Below are 15,812 nucleotides of genomic sequence, written 5' to 3'. Positions count from 1 at the left end.
AGGACAGTGGGAGGAAAGGGAAATGGCAGAGCCCCCCCCCCCCAACACTGCTGAACTTCTTAGCAATAAAATGCCATTTAAAAAAAAACACCACGGGCAAACCAGTTTGGTGCACACCCCTACACTGAAGATTTGAGTTCTTTTGCTGTAGCCATAGAAAAGTACTTGACATGAATATTATATTGAACCAGTCTCACAGCTATCACAATGTAAATTCAGTTTTCTTTCAATGTACGCACCAGATCCCAAGCTCTGAAAAACTGAGGGTACAGACAGAAAATAAAATAAACCGTAGAGTAAAATTTAAACAATGACTTTGAAATTTGTTTTTAGCTTTAATTGCCATGTAAAATTATCCTTAACCAATATAGTTACAGAATTATACTTCTGCTTTCCTCCATTCATATAGAAACTTACCATAAATACTTATATTCTAATAATCCCAGTTTATCTGGGATGGCTATGATTATTTTAATCCCTATCCCACATTCATCACTATATCCTAATAGCCCCAATTTTCCAGTATATTTCTGTTCCATCTTCTACCCCTGCTGCCTTACTTCTTTCATCCTCTAGACAGAGGAAGATATCATAGACCCAGCATCCTATAGAGCAAGGTCTTGCAGAAGATGGTGCCACTTTACTTTATTATATTAAAACCCCAACTTGCTTAGGGTTTTGGCAGGTCAAGAAGCAAAAGGAGTCAAGAAGCAGACTACAAGACAGAAGGACAAACATGTGAAAATATGGCAAATTGTTGCAAAAACAAAAACAGCTTCAAAATGTTGCCAGAGAGTCACCAGGGTGTTTTCCACATAGGGCTTTTAGTTCACATCTCCTCCAGAATGGAGGGTGAGTGTTCACATATTAGCCAGATTTACCTCAAAGCTGCTGTGAGCCATTGGGGTCCCTACAAGCACCTCACACACAATTTGGGTTTTTCATTGTGCATTGAAGTGTAGCCTGATTTATATCCATGGTTTTAAAAAAATTCACTTTTTTGCATTGGTTTTTGGGGGGCAATGTTGAACTCACAGTAAAACCTGGCAGTAAACTTGCAGGAAAGCCTGCTGTGTGAAAAATGCCCAGGAGAAGGAAGAGAATGCTTTTTTTAAAAAAAAAAAAAAGATAACCACCCTTTTCCCAGACAACACTGCTCCCTATTGCCTGAGAGCTGAAGGAGTTGTTCAAGTACCAATCAGCCAGCTGAATTCCCTTAAGCAGCTGCTAAGTATTCTTGAATCAGCACCTGTAGAGTAGCATCCTTAGAGGACCTATAAACACATATATCTTACCCACACATCAGCCTAAGGTCACAGTCCAGAAATAAATACAGTCAGGAAAGAAAGATGTGTGTGTTTTTTCTTTTTAAATTAAAATGTTAAAGTAAAATTCAGTAGCATGTGTGTTGAATGATAGAGGGGGAAAAGAAAAAAATTAAGTAAAAAGTTCAGTGTCAGCACAGCAACAGAAATGTTAATGCAATAAAATAAGATAGACAAGTTGTCCATGTGTTAAAGAGAGAGTGTAAAACTGAGGTTTCAACTCCCGACCCGCAAGCCAGATCTGGCTCATGCCACCTTGTTGTCCGGCCCCTGAACCATCACTGCCACCATCATGGCAGAGAAGTGGCCATTGCTGCCGTGGCTGAGAGGCAGCCGTTGTTGCTGTGGCTGAGAAGCAGCCATTGTCAACAACAACAACAAATATTTATATACCACTTTTCAACAAGTTTCCAAAGCAGTTTACACAGAGAAATAACAAATAAATAAGATGGATCTCTGTCCCCAAAGGGCTCACAATCTAAAAAGAAACATAAGATAGACACCAGCAACAGTCACTGGAGGTACTGTACTGGGGGTGGATAGAGCCAGTTACTCTCCCCCTGAGAAATAAGAGAGAATCACCACGTTAAATGGTGTCTCTTTGCCCAGTTTGCAGGGGTCACCACAGCCAAGAAGATGCCAATGTTGCCAAGAAGAAGCCACCACTGCAACCTCTGCAGCTGAGAAGAGGTCATTGCTGATGCAGCTGAGTCCAAGAAGCGGCTGCTGCTTGCTGCTGCTGCCACCAAGAAAGGTTTGTGTGTGTGTGTGTGTGCGCGCGCGCATGCGTGCAGGAGTGGGGCAAGGTCTGGATGCCACCTCTCTCTCCAGCAGGCTTCCTTCTTCCCACCAGCTGCCAGCACTGAAGAGTTGATATAAAGGGGGAGGAGGAGGAGGAAAGAAGACAAAGTCAGAAGATAGCACTTTTTCTGCTGGGCAAGGAAGGGAGGAGGAGGAGGGAAATGAGAGAAAGACGGGTGGGGGGGAGGAAATAGTTGTGAATGAAGGATAAGGGAGCAGGAAAGGGAGTTCTGCTTTGGGGGGGGCATGATGGTGTTCTGAAATTATTGATCAGCATATTGAGTGTTTAAAATGCTTTTTTATTGTTCTCTGTTATTGAGAATAATAACAGTTAAAATATGATGGTTATGTTCAGGAATTATTCAAAAAAATACCCAAAAAAAGTCCTGGTGTAAAATGTAGTGCATTCAGCTAATTTAAGTGGCAGCGTAAGGAAGAAGAAACGAAGGAAAAGAGTGAAAGAAAGGTGGACAGAAGATGGCATGAGGCTATATGTAGCCACCCAGAGATGCATTGAGATTGAATCATCCAAAGTATGATAGTTTGAGCCTAGTCATTCCCTCAAGTGAAAATTCTGGACTGGTTTGTTCTGTGATCCATTTGATTATTTTCCTGGCTGTCCACCTCTTCAATGTCTTCATTATCCATTCTGAGGCTGGCTGCTGTACCCATTGTCATTAGTTTAGTCCAGTGTTTCTCAAACTTTTTGGAGTCAAGGACCGCTAAATTCTTCGTGCAGAGTTTCAAGGACCACTACATTCTTCATGCGCAGTTTCCCGGACCAGCAGTTAGTAAAGGGGTTTCAAGTCTGTCTATCTATCTCTCTATCAGACTTCTATACTGCCCCAAACATGCATCTCTGGGCAGTTTAGAATGAAGATAATATAAGCATTAAAATAATTAAATTTGGAATCTTTTGCAAACATGGAATATTAGGGGTTCTTAACCTTGGGTCTCTCAGTTAAATTCCCATAACCCCCAACAACAATGGCATTTGGCCATTATGGCTGGGGATTATGGGAGTAGAAGTCCACCAATGTCTGGGTACCCAAGGTTGAGAACCCCTGAATCTAAAAGCCTGAGTGAACAAATTTGTCTCCAGTATGTCTTCAGTATGTGCGGGGTGGGGGTGGAGGTGCTTCTGATTACTCAGTGGAGAGGGTATGTTGGGCCATTAGAAAAATTCAAAAGCTACATGGGGCCAATGAAAACAACATACAAGCAAGCCCCACTGATGCAAGAGGGAAACAGCGTTCCCTCTCAAGGCGCCTTGACCACAACAGGCAGCTGGGTTTCAATCAACCAACCTTTGGCTGCAAATAATGAGCATGCAAGAACCAGCAGCCCTTCAAGTGGCACCCACTGCCATACTTTTTCTCCATGCCCCCGCACCGCATACAGTTTGAAGCTGTAAAGATAGGGAATAAGATAGCTGTAGGAAGATCTCAGCAGCACATGGAGGCAAGGCACAAGAAGGGTCCCATGCCTCCGTGATACTCTTCCTCTTCCGTGCCATGTGCAAAATTGAGGAAGTGAGTGCCTTGATTTCAGTTTGGGGGGGGGGTTGACTCCCAGTCAGGGACCGGCACTCAAGCCTTCGGGGACCGGCAGCGGTCCAGGGACCGGTGGTTGAGAAACACTGGTTTAGTCTTCTTTACATTTAGTCGTAGTCCCATTTTTTCACTGTGCTCCTAGACTTTCATTACTAGAGCTTGCAGATCATCTGCATTCTCAGCTGTCAGAGTGGTGTCATCAGCGTAGCACAGGTTATTGATGTTTCTTCCTCCAACTTTAAAACCATGCTCATCTTCTTCCAATCCAGCTTCTCTCAGTATATGTTCAACATATACATTGAATAAATAGGAGAAAGTATACAGCCTAGTCTTACTCCTTTGCCAATCTGGAACCAGTCTGTTTCAGCATGTTCTGTCTGGATTGTGGCTTCCTATCCTGTCTATAGGTTTATCATAAGGACAATGAGATGTTGTGGGATGCCCATTTTCCTAAGGATATTCCACAACTTGACATGGTTTACATAATCAGAGTCTTTTCTATAGTCAATAAAACAAATATTGACTTATTTCTGGTATTCTTTGGCTTTCTCAATTATCCAGCATGCATCAGCAATGATGTCTCTTGTTCCTTAGCCTTTTCTGAAACCATAAATAGAATCTTAAAATCCCAAATAATTGTGTCTCATATAGATACACTGACAAACTTGGGAGACAATGGGAAATGGGAACAATTATGGGGATGAGATGCTTGTTTTTTTGTGGTGGGGTTTTGCTCTGCAGTGGATACAATAACTTTCAAAGGTGGTGGCATGTGTTTAAGAGTTGTTTGTTGTGAATTCACTGATAGCTTTGGGGTAGATGCGGAAGTTTCCCATCTGTAAAATGGGATTAAAGTTTTCTACAAGGTTTTCCACCTGCTTAATTCCATAATCATGGGGCTACATGAATTCTCCCTCCCACACATGTATTTTGAATGCAGAGAAGGGGAATGGGCTTTTGTTTGATGGCTCTCCCCTGCAAAGGAAACATGTTCATTGTTAGTGTGAAAGGCGTTCTGCATGTGTAGACTCCTTTCACACTAATACGTATATGTCGGTGGTAGGCCCACTGAGTACATCCTTGAACACATGGGCAGAAAAAGTAATACATTATGCAATGTAAAAGACTATATGTATAACTTTGGCTCATTTTCTTGAGTTATGCAGTGAAGTAACTAGCCTAGTGAGCAACTGGTTGCAAGTTCCAATCCCCTCTGGTATGTTTCCCAGGCTATGGGAAACACCTATATTGGGCGGCAGCAATGCGGGAAGATGCTGAAAGGCATCATCTCATACTGCATGGAAGATGACAATGGTCAACCCCTCCAGTATTCTACCAAAGAAAACCACGGGGCTCTGTGGTTGCCAGGCGTCAATACCGACTCAACGGCACAACTTTACCTTTATGCACTATATTAATTTTATGTTTGTGGTACATTTATAGTCTGGATGGTGTTGGTTTTGCTTCTTTGTTCATCATTGTGGACCAGCTATACCCTCAGCTTGTCTTCTAGGCTTCTGGACTTTATCCTTTATTAATGCTTAGGAATTTTTCATTAATAGTTTCATCTATGAAATGTTGAAGGGTATGTATGTGTTCCTGGTTTTGTTTTTGTTTTTTGAATCTCCCTTATGCAAAAAGATTTTTAAAACATCTAATTTACAAATTTCAAAATGTGGAGTTTACAGAAAACTAAAAACTATCACTAACTGTAGAAAGAATCTGACAGAAGGAAAAGCGAAACTGGTTTCTGGCTGTGGATCAGCTCAAATCCAACTCTCTAGCAGGACTGTCATACCTACCAACTGTACTGATTTAGCAAGGTCACATTATGAATTCTAAATTTTTGCATCAGGTTATAAATCTGGTTTCTACCTACTTTTTCCTTTGGCTGCAGAAGCCCAATGGGGAAATATGAGACAAAGAATAAAAATTCTGCTTTCATTGTCCAGGATGAGAGGTGAGGGAGGAATTCATAGGGCTGGTTCATGGGATCATTGGGAGGGCAGTGGGGCTTCATCCGAGATGGGGTGCAAAGCAGAGCAGATAATCAGCATCCCTGCTGGAGCCTTCCACTGCTCCACAAACATGATTGCTCCCCCAGGAAAAGCAGCAGCTTCTTGTGGCCACAGTGACTCCACGCAGATGCCTTATCAGCCACCCCCACCCTAACCTCAGCCAGACATGGGCTCATGACATCACTATCCCAGGGGCAAGAGTGTTGGAGATGCATCAGCACCAGTGACCCTATTGATCAGTAGGAGCACTATGGGTAGAGATAGTGAGCAAGGGAATCACTTCTCTGACTAAGCTTTTTCTACTCTACTTCCCCTTTGTTAGACTGATAGTAGCAGATTTCATTCTCTCACCTGGAAAGATAGATTCCCTTCTTCTCCCTTCCCTTCCCTTCTTCCTGTATGTAGCAAGCAGCTAGGCATGTAGGCCTCTCCTATCTCTCTGGTATATTTCTGAAATAAACTACTTTATTTAGAATTTTTAACTCCATGTCTCCATACAATATTAATTAGCAGTGTGCTCCTTACCTGTGCCCTTCTGCTACAGCTGGGGTAGATAAAGAAATCTCTGCTGTTAGAGAAAGAAATTTCTGATAAAGAAATCTCCCCTGTTAGAGAAGAGGGCATCTTCTACAGGGAAATATTGCTGACTTAACAGGGAGGAGTATGCTCACCCATCAGTTTTCCTATCCCCATCCATTTGGTATCTTCTCCCTGAGCCAGCACAAATCATTTGTACTCCACCTAATTGATACCATCCTCAGGTATATGATTAAATATAACTTACACGGAGAGTCCAGTTGGAAGGGGGCTTCAGATCATGGCTTCAATGGCATAAAGATAGAAATCAACACTCCCTGAGAGTTCCCTCTGACCAAGAGCATCCTCAAAGGGGTGGCGGGGTGGCAGGAGCCCCCTGTCTGATTCACCCCTGCCCTGTCCCTCCCTGGCTGCAAAATCACACACACATCCCCTCAATCTCCACATCCTCCGATCCCCACAAATGCAGCATCCCATGCCACTGGTACCACAGGCAGTAGAGCTAGCCAAAAAACCACGGGGTCAGGAGGAATGTGTGAAGAGGTATTAGCAAAACAAAATAAGTACAGACTTTTAAAATTGACTGTAAATATCTGGAAATTTGCCCATATCCTCCCTTTAATTCAGCCATTCCCCATTACATCAAATCCTAATCTTTTTTTCCTTTTTAAAAAAACTATTACATACAGAATAAGGATCTTATTCCTCCTGAATTCTGCCAGCCCGGGGAGAATTCCATAAGGGAAAAGAGGGTAGCAAAATATCATTGCAAAAACCATATAGGTGTACATGCCTTATATGTATATATAATATGCAAACCTGATTTAACATTAAATAAAACCCCTACAGTTGGTCAATGGGCACCCCATGTTAATATTTCAGCCCTGGAGAATCAACATGTCTCAAGCGTTATTTCCCTGGAGCACAGCATATTACGGATGCACATCCACCCAAATATTCCTCATCAACCTTTAGCGGTCTTGTTTGTTCAAGTCAACCCATTTATAGACGCAAAACCGAGATTTGCCTTTTTAAACATTTAAGAGCTGTGAGTGTCCATAAATCAGTTATGACAATCATTGTCAAAGCAATCAATGAACGAGGAATCTGCATTAATTCAAATAATATTGATAGCTGCACGAGCGCTTGCATCAGTCTTCTGTGAAATAAGAAAAATGAGACATCTTCTTAAAAAAATCAATATTTTCCCATTTATGTCACTCACTTGAAGTGTATCAATAATACATTACTTTGTACCTTGAGTGTCGGTGGCCTTTGGGATGCCAAGATATTGTACAGTTATATTCAAGAGTAGTGGAGGAAAAGAACATAATCAAACAATGAGTTGCTAAAAAACTTAACTTTCCCACACTGCATTGCTAACTAAAATTTTTGCTAACTAAAATATGTATGTGAAGCATTACTGGCTGGATGTATTATTTATAATTCACCCCTTGGTATCAGAGACTTGTACTATATCCTTGTGATATCCTGTAAAGAGCAAGACGAACAACCAAACTCACCAGCAACATCCTTATCTTTTCCTGGCCCTTGTGAGCAGGGAAGTTATGCAGGTGTGCACACTGTAAGGCAAAAAATACAAGTTGTGGAATTACAGCATCCATTCATCACAAAAGAAACATTTTAATTGGTTATAGGTGGAAAATATCTACTTGACAGTCAGTTTCTCACTTTTCACATAAGTGCTTTGCTGCTTGGATGCCTAATCTTGTTTAGTATAGGGAAAGTAATTTGACATGAAAGTACCTCGATGGCTGCCGAAAATTAATTGCCAATTAAAAAAGAAAAATGTTTGTGCTACTCTATAAACAAGCCAACATATAAACCTTTCAGTCTTGTTCCTTTATTTATGTCTTTGTAGATCTGGTTTCAAGCTATTTGCATACAATTTACAAATTCACATTATAATTCTCCAGTATATTTATGATTTTATAGTTGTATATATTTTACCTCAATGAAAAATATTTATTTCTGTGTGCTGCTGTTGCTTATTATTTAACAAAAAACATTTCATTACATTTGATAGTTTATGTGTCTTCTTTAAAATGAGGCATTTTTATTTCTACGGCTCAAAAAAGATACAATCTTTCCTAACTTTTTAGGTCCCCATGGCTGTTTTCATTTGAGAGTAAATACAGTCACACTTTAATGTGTCCTGAAGGGATAAAATTCAGCTTGTTTGCTTGACAAAAAGCCTCATAAAATTTGGTTTCAAATTTGGAGAAATTTGAATTTTGCATTTTGTTCTAGTTCCTACTACTAAATGCTTTGAAAGTATTCATTTAAAGTATCAAAATATAAAAATCCTTCTTCGTTTCTTTTTTGTTAAAGAAAAAAGCCTAAATATCACTTTGCTGACATATTGCCATTTTAAAACTATGGCTCACACTGCTAAGTACAATAATAGGATAGACTCTTGGCCATGATAACAAGTACAGAGGCCAATGAAGTTTGTAAATTTCAAGCCTGAAATATGAACTGGTGGTTGTAATGTTCACACTCTTATTGATGGTGAGCATTAAAAGTCACGATAGTTTGTATTCTGAACCTAGAATTTCAGCCCTGAGTTCATCTCCAGATCAGATTTTAATTTAAGAGCTCCTGGGCCCTTTCTCATGATCCATGAGAAGGGCTTGAAGGGGTGAGAGGAAGCCTTGAAAAGCTTACCTCCCCCTCAGACGATCCTCTCCTTGTTGGGTGGTCGGATCGTTGGCCCAGATGATTGCCAGCTTCTGCCGGCAGCAGAGAGGTTTGGCGGCTGAGAGGCCCCCAGAATTCCCATAATGCACTTTGCGAGAGCCCGGTGCATTATGGGGAGCCTTGTGACACTGGCTGGGAGGCTGCTGGTGTGTGGGTGCTGCACAGATCTGCACAGTACCAACACACAATTAGTTAGCCTGGGCTAATGTTGCATTTGCACCCTTAGCCAGGGCTAACAGCCAGGGCTCCCTTGCAGGTTTGCTGCCATGCTGCCTTCGGGAGCCATGCGACTCTCGGCAGTTCTCACACGCAAGCAAAACCAGGCTTTGCTTCTCTAGCCCGGTTTTGCCTGTGCATGAGAACAGCCTCATTCTCTGCTTCCCACCTAACCCACCTACTTACTGTGCTGCTGCTGAAGCTGCAGTGGTTGTTCCATAAGTTGTAACTCAGGAGAGTCCCTCTTTTCCAATCTCTCTTCCTTCCTTCATTGCTAGTGGAAGAAATACTGCTAAAGGCAGTATACACAGTTGCACCAGGAATGAAGGAGGGAAAGGAACCAATGAAAGAAAAAGAGGGACATAGACTTCCTTTCCCTCATCTCTGCTGCTCTATTGCTGTAGTCTGCAGTCCACAAAGTGTGGGATGGGGGGAAAGAAAGAGAGAGGAAAGGGCAATAGAGAACAAGCACTACCAGACCAGCTGTAGTAGTATCTACCTTCAAGAGGCCAGCAGCCACAGGCACCAAGTAAGGGAAGAGATAATAGAAGGACACCAATTATGAGCAAATTTAGAACTCCAAACAAGCAGAGGTTGGTTTCGTGTGTGTGTGAGTCCCCCGCAAGAGAAAGGACCAGTTCAATTCTAATTGTCAGGATCAGTTCAAATCAGGCCTAGGAAAGCTCATTCATCTCTAATAATTTACACCTCAAGGCTTTATGCATTAAGTGATAATATTAGACTTTCAGCCAGTTTAATCTGGTTGGTTTCAGTTTAACTACAAATAGTTTGACTTAAGTGAACACACTGAAGTTTTCAGCCACATTTAATTTGTAGCCAAATGGACACACACGTTTCATGCATTATGGTGTACACTGAGTCAGGAGAATGTTCTTCTGCACAGCTAGCTCAGGTGATCAGCCTCTCAACAACAGCACATACAGGATGGTATGTGTGCATGTTGATGTGCATGCCTCCAATTCCTACGATCAGCCTTAAAAAATTGTGTAGAAGGTTCATGTGAACTGAATGGTTACACATCCACAGGCTTGAAAGCACACAACCAGTCCCTTACACATGTGCTGTTCTCAGATGATCGGTGTTGTGATCCAGAAAACTGGAGGAGGTCAGCATACATTGGAGGGGGGATACACAACATTTTATAGAGCAAGGAAATGTGTGTGAGAGTCCTTCAAAATGATACATGTAAATATGCTCATCATTTGGAATTGCCCAAATTGTGGACAATGCATTGATTTGCTTTCTTTTAGGAAATTTCCAGCATATAGAGGGGGCCGGTGCCGCTGGGGCTGGCATGGGCAGAGACCAGGGCGGACAGGCACAGAACAGGCTACAACTGCATCACTTCCTCTATCTTACTGCCCAGCCCCAGCTGCCCCTCTTGCTCTCTCTTTTCTCACCCTGCCTTGAGTAACTCAGACTGGTCCAGTTAAAGCCAGGGTGGAGTGAGAACAGAGAGCAAGAGAGGCAGCCAGGACAGGGTGAGGAGAGTGAGAGGAAGAGAAGCAGCTGTGGCCTTTTGGGAGTCCACCTGCCCTGCCCTCCACCTGGCCCCCAGGCCCAGCAGCACTAGCCGCACTGCCAACACACCCAATTTTTCAGTTTCTGTTTCCTGTTAAGTAACAGAGCATGACCTATGGTTGTGGAAGTTTGCAGATAATTAATGTAATATTTTTCAGGATTTGCAGATATCAAACTAGTTAACCTGGGAATAGCTTTGGGGTGGGTTTTTTTTTTTTAGTCCCATATCAGGATTGCAGATCACTTGAGAGTTCCACTTCATCTCACCTGATGCCAAGAAGCTGGTGAACTCATGTTGATTCCCTTCCTTCCATGATCTTTATAACCATCACAGTACATCCTCCTCTTTCTCACTTATTCCTACCTTGTTGGTAGTCCCTGCTTCCCTTCCCTCCTCAACATCATTCTCAGTACAACCATAGTTGAATTGATATAAGTTCTCTCCTTGCTGCTTTTTTGCTTAATATTCTTCCCTTCATCATGGTGAAGGAAAGGGAGAGCAGGCAATGGTCAGTAGCAACCTAATCCCCAATTGTCAACATTTAAAGCTAAAAGTGGCTGCTACAGGAACTGCCATGTCTATTTCCTCTGGTCTGAGTGCCACAGGGCCCCTTCATGGGACCTTCTGATAACTGCCTTCAGTGGACTCCAGAGGCAGGAATCATGCACAAGGTTCACAGCTGATGTCACAACCACTTCTGGGCACACCATGGGACAGGGCACAAACAATAATGAGCAGCAGCAGCAGCAGCAGCAGCAAAGGTGGTTGTGGATCCTGGCATGTACTTAGGCAGTTCTGAAACACCTTACACTATCATTGCTAAGAAGGGGGCAAGACCAGAAAATAACAGAAGCAGGGGGGAAAGAATGAACTACTCCCAGAACCTCTTCCCAGAACCTCTTGGCCAGTAATGAACTACTCCCAGAACCTCTTCCCAGTGTGATTAAGGCATTTTGCAAGTAGTTAGACTTAGAAGGAGTTTTTAAAAATCATGATTCTTAAAATATAATTTACTGCAATAAGTGGATACTTTTGGGGTCAATTATTAATACCAGCTGTCAGTGAAATGCATTGATGTGTGTAACAACCTCAAGGAACATCTGTGGGTTGTCACTCAGCTTACAGGAACTTCACATGACCCCAAAAGCTACCTATATTAAGACATCAAGTGGGTAAGCTGGTGTTGGGCAGATATAAAAGAGGAAGAAATTGTGCTGTGAACGTTTTTTTGAGCCAGAGAGGATTCTAATCCTGGTAGCTTAGCTCACTTTCCCAGTCAGGCTAGAAGAGACAGGCAAGTGCTGTCACTGGGCTCCTGTGCTGAGGCCCTTCCTCTGAGGACAGAGTTTGGAAGGAGTCAAAGCTTGCAAGCAAGATTATCTCCAGGGCAAACTTCACAAGAACTAATCAGATCCCATCAATATCCTATTAGGAAACTGATTTCCTAATGTCGGTGTGAAGGTCAACAAACTTTTAACTGTTTCGGTTCTTTGGAATACATAGGAATGATAAATCATCATCTCTTTGCTCAGTAAATTGTTAAGGTGTGGTATTCCAATGTATTGAGATGGTATAGTCTCCCAAGCACATCTCCCTTCTTTAATTTTACTGATATAAATCTTTTTTTCTGCCGATGTTTCTCAGCTTCTGCTATATTGATTGCTGCTGTTGAAGGGGAAGGAGTCTTCTGATTACGTTCTACTTGAGAGATTGTTAATGCAGAGCAAACCTAGAGATGCTAAGCAGGTCACTGGACAGTCTTTCATAAATATTCAACAGGAACAAACACTGTGAAAGACACTAATGCTGATAGAATTCACAGATATGCTAAGTAAGAATAAAGCATTTCCTGCAGAGAACTCCTGTTGAGACTATATGGCCTTCTGCTTTAATGAAGTTATACTATCGCCTAATGGAAAATGATGTCAACATCTTTCCCTTCCATACCATGTACTTTAATCCTTATTTTTTTTATAAAGTACATAAATTACTGGGATGAGAAAGTGCTGAGTAGAGATGTTAGCATTTGTTATAATATGGTTCTTTTAGATGACAAGTGGATTTCCACCAACAGGTATAGAATACTACATTTCAATAATCATAACGATTTTTCATCGCAAAGCAATATCTAGCTCGAGCATAAATATTACGTGCTGAGACTGCTTCCACTTAAGCTAAAGCCTGTTCCAACAAGTTCAGTTGTGCTCTCCAGACAACCTTACCTCTCTCTCTCTCTCTCTCACTCACACACACACACTTCTAGACTTATCAGGACTACCTTTCTGGTGGGTGTCAATTGCTTCGGGACTTAATCCTTCTCAGCTTCAACTGCCAAACTCAAAAGAAATCCATGTAGTAATTACACTCCAGAGACAAAATCAGTTCTTATTTTTAAAAACATGTGTAAAAAAAATACCACCACCCTATTTATGTATTTATTTATTTATTTGATTTCTATACCGCCCTTCCAAAAATGGCTCACGGAGGTTTACATTAAAATAAAATTAAAATCCAATTGTTAAAAAACAACAACTATAAAAACATCAAATTAAATAATGTTTAATTTAATTATTAAAACATTTAAAAGAATGTTTAAAACCCTAGAAAACCAGGCCAAACCTTTACAGTTTAAAGGTTTAAATGCCTTGGCATGGCCCAGGGTATCACAGAGGCCATTTGCATATGCGCGGCAGCCATTTTTTTTTTAAAGGCCCAATGCTGACATGGGTCTTTATTATGCATCACCTGTAATTTTTACAATATTTCTTAATTTTCTTAGCTTAGTGAGGCCAATAAAGACTAGGGATGTGCATGAACTGGTTTGGTGTTCTATTCCTAGGATGCCGAACTGGTCTGGAAACACCACATTCGAACTGGTTCAAATGTAGGGGGTTGATTTAAGGCATGGGGAGGGTGCCCTTACCACCTCCCCGGGCGTAGCTAGGGGAGAGGGGGTCTGTGTTCACCCTTCTCCCTGGTGGCCCCTCGGAGTAAGAAATATAATGAAGAAGATAGGGAGAGGTAAAGGGGGGGCCCTCAGGAGCTGGGTGGCCTGGGTTCTTTGAACCCATCCTCTCAGTTATGGTGACACCACTGCCTCCTCCACTGTGCTTCCCCCTCTGGAATTGCTTCCAAAAATGCTGGCGTGGAGTGTCTGTATACCCTCTTGTCACCCCCGTCAGCCTAAAACCAGAAGTGGTATGCACATGTGCTCGTGATCCGGTCTAACTGGGCCAAACCAATTCAGGGGATATACTTGTAAAGGGTAATCCAGTGAGGATTCCCTTTTACAAGTACAGGGGGTGGGGGACCCTTTCAGAGGTATGGGTCTACCAGGAGGGGGTAAGTAAACTGCTTAATGGTTGCAAATGCCGCCATGGTTGCATCATGGTTGCAAATGCCGCCGCTTGTCACCACTCACCCACCTGGTGGCCTCAGGCAGTGCACTCCCCTCTATTTTACCGAGCCACTGCTGCACTGCTGCATGGAGCCATGCTGCTTGGCCCTGCCGGGAAGGCAAGCAGTGGTGCTGGCAGCCACGCCAGCCAGGTAATCAGCTCACTTAATCTCTCACCACCCCTGCCTGGCCCCCTTATAATGCCAAACCAGTTGGCCTGAATAGGGCCTGGTCCAGTTAGATCAAAGACCAAACCAATGAACCAGCCTCAGTTCGAGGCAAACCAGTAACCCCCAACCCACAAGTAAATCCTGCCAGTGTTGGTGGCAAGAAAATACAAGCCACAACTATGCTTTTGGAGGAACCTCACAGCATTTTTGTCAGAACAGCATCCACTATGTGGTCTCCAAGATAAAGCATCAGCATCAATCTTTACTGTACTAGGCCAGTGTTGTATATCAAAGTCATATGTGAATAAGGCAAACAGCCATCTGTGCCCAGTGTCAACCAAACATGCTGACTTCATAGCATATGTTATTGGATTGTTATCTGTACACACTATAAATTTTACCCCATACAGATATTCATGAAATGTCTCAACAGCTGTCCATTTTCATGCCAAAAATTGAACAAGATACTTCCTTTCAACTAGTGACAGCCTCCTACAAACATACATGGGCTATTAGGTCCCTACCCTTCTGGATACACTTGCTATAATCTCTCGCCACAGTACTTCCATGCTTTTATTAATATATAATAGGGTTTCTGAGTATCTGCAAAGACCAATAGAGGCATGTGTTTCACATTCTGTAGCTACTGAAAGGTAGTATCACAATCTGCTGTCCATCGATCTCTAAAGGACTCATTGATCTGATAATAACCACCAACAGGACATGAATTTTGACCTTTTCTAATGCTGACCCTTTAATTCATTCAGAGAGCAACAAATATAGGACAATTCTTCTATAAATCACCTGTACTGGCTGCAAAAGACCGAAACCTTAATAAATCCTTCAGAGTTTGGGGATTTTTCATTCATCTAAATAGCTGTAGTCCCAGATATATGCCCCACATATGTTACTCGATTCTGGCAAAACTGGCATTTATGGGATGAGAGTTTTGTTTTGTTTGTCTAGTAAGTAAGTAAGTAAATTTCTATACCACCCCATATAAAGAGGTCCCTGGGTGATTCACAATCTAAAAACAAGCATTAAAATATTAACACAATTAAAACAATCGAAAATACAAATAAAATCTCTAAAACCCAAAGCTTTAAAACTATAAACTAAAAGCCTGGCTAAACAGGTATGTTTTCAGGTCCTTCTTAAAAATGTTGAGAAGGGGAAACTTTTAGCTTTTGTTACTGCTAACAGTGAAGAACTTTCAATAATTGCTGCTTATGCTCATCTAGGATTTGCCCCCAAACAATCAAATCATTGAAATATACCAGTGCTACAAACAAACCAGTGCTTCAAACAAACCAGTGCTTCATGTCTCTCTTCCATCTTTTCTGTTGGCTCTTGAAAGTGGCAGTTCCCTTGAGATTCTTGGGCACATTATTGAGAATTCCTGTGGTGAAAGAAATCTTATAAAGTCCTGGAAGATATATGAAAATGGAATCTTCTCTACCCCTATGGGTATCTGATAATGTACTCTCTCCTCAGATCCAGTTACAAACCCAGCAACATGCAATACAAATAT

The 15,812-nt window shown here is 41.9% G+C and overlaps 1 long non-coding RNA gene across 2 annotated transcripts in view; it reads right to left on the bottom strand.

Annotated features, from left to right (window-relative positions):
- The window catches only part of LOC128351502 (uncharacterized), a 117,998-nt gene that overhangs the window by 48,151 nt on the left and 54,035 nt on the right, over positions 1-15,812 (bottom strand). Inside the window, exons 1-2 of one of the 2 annotated variants that reach the window (XR_008319808.1) lie at positions 8,923-9,026; positions 7,758-7,817 (exon numbers count right to left, since the gene is read on the bottom strand). This is a non-coding gene — a long non-coding RNA (uncharacterized LOC128351502). Of the gene's footprint in view, positions 1-7,757; positions 7,818-8,922; positions 9,027-15,812 lie in introns of those variants that run through there. The other variant, XR_008319809.1, reaches the window with a different exon arrangement.

Source organism: Hemicordylus capensis, chromosome 3, assembly GCF_027244095.1.
Source record: "Hemicordylus capensis ecotype Gifberg chromosome 3, rHemCap1.1.pri, whole genome shotgun sequence".
NCBI classification, from domain to species: Eukaryota; Metazoa; Chordata; class Lepidosauria; order Squamata; family Cordylidae; genus Hemicordylus; species Hemicordylus capensis.
This window is presented reverse-complemented; position numbering and strand designations above follow the sequence as displayed.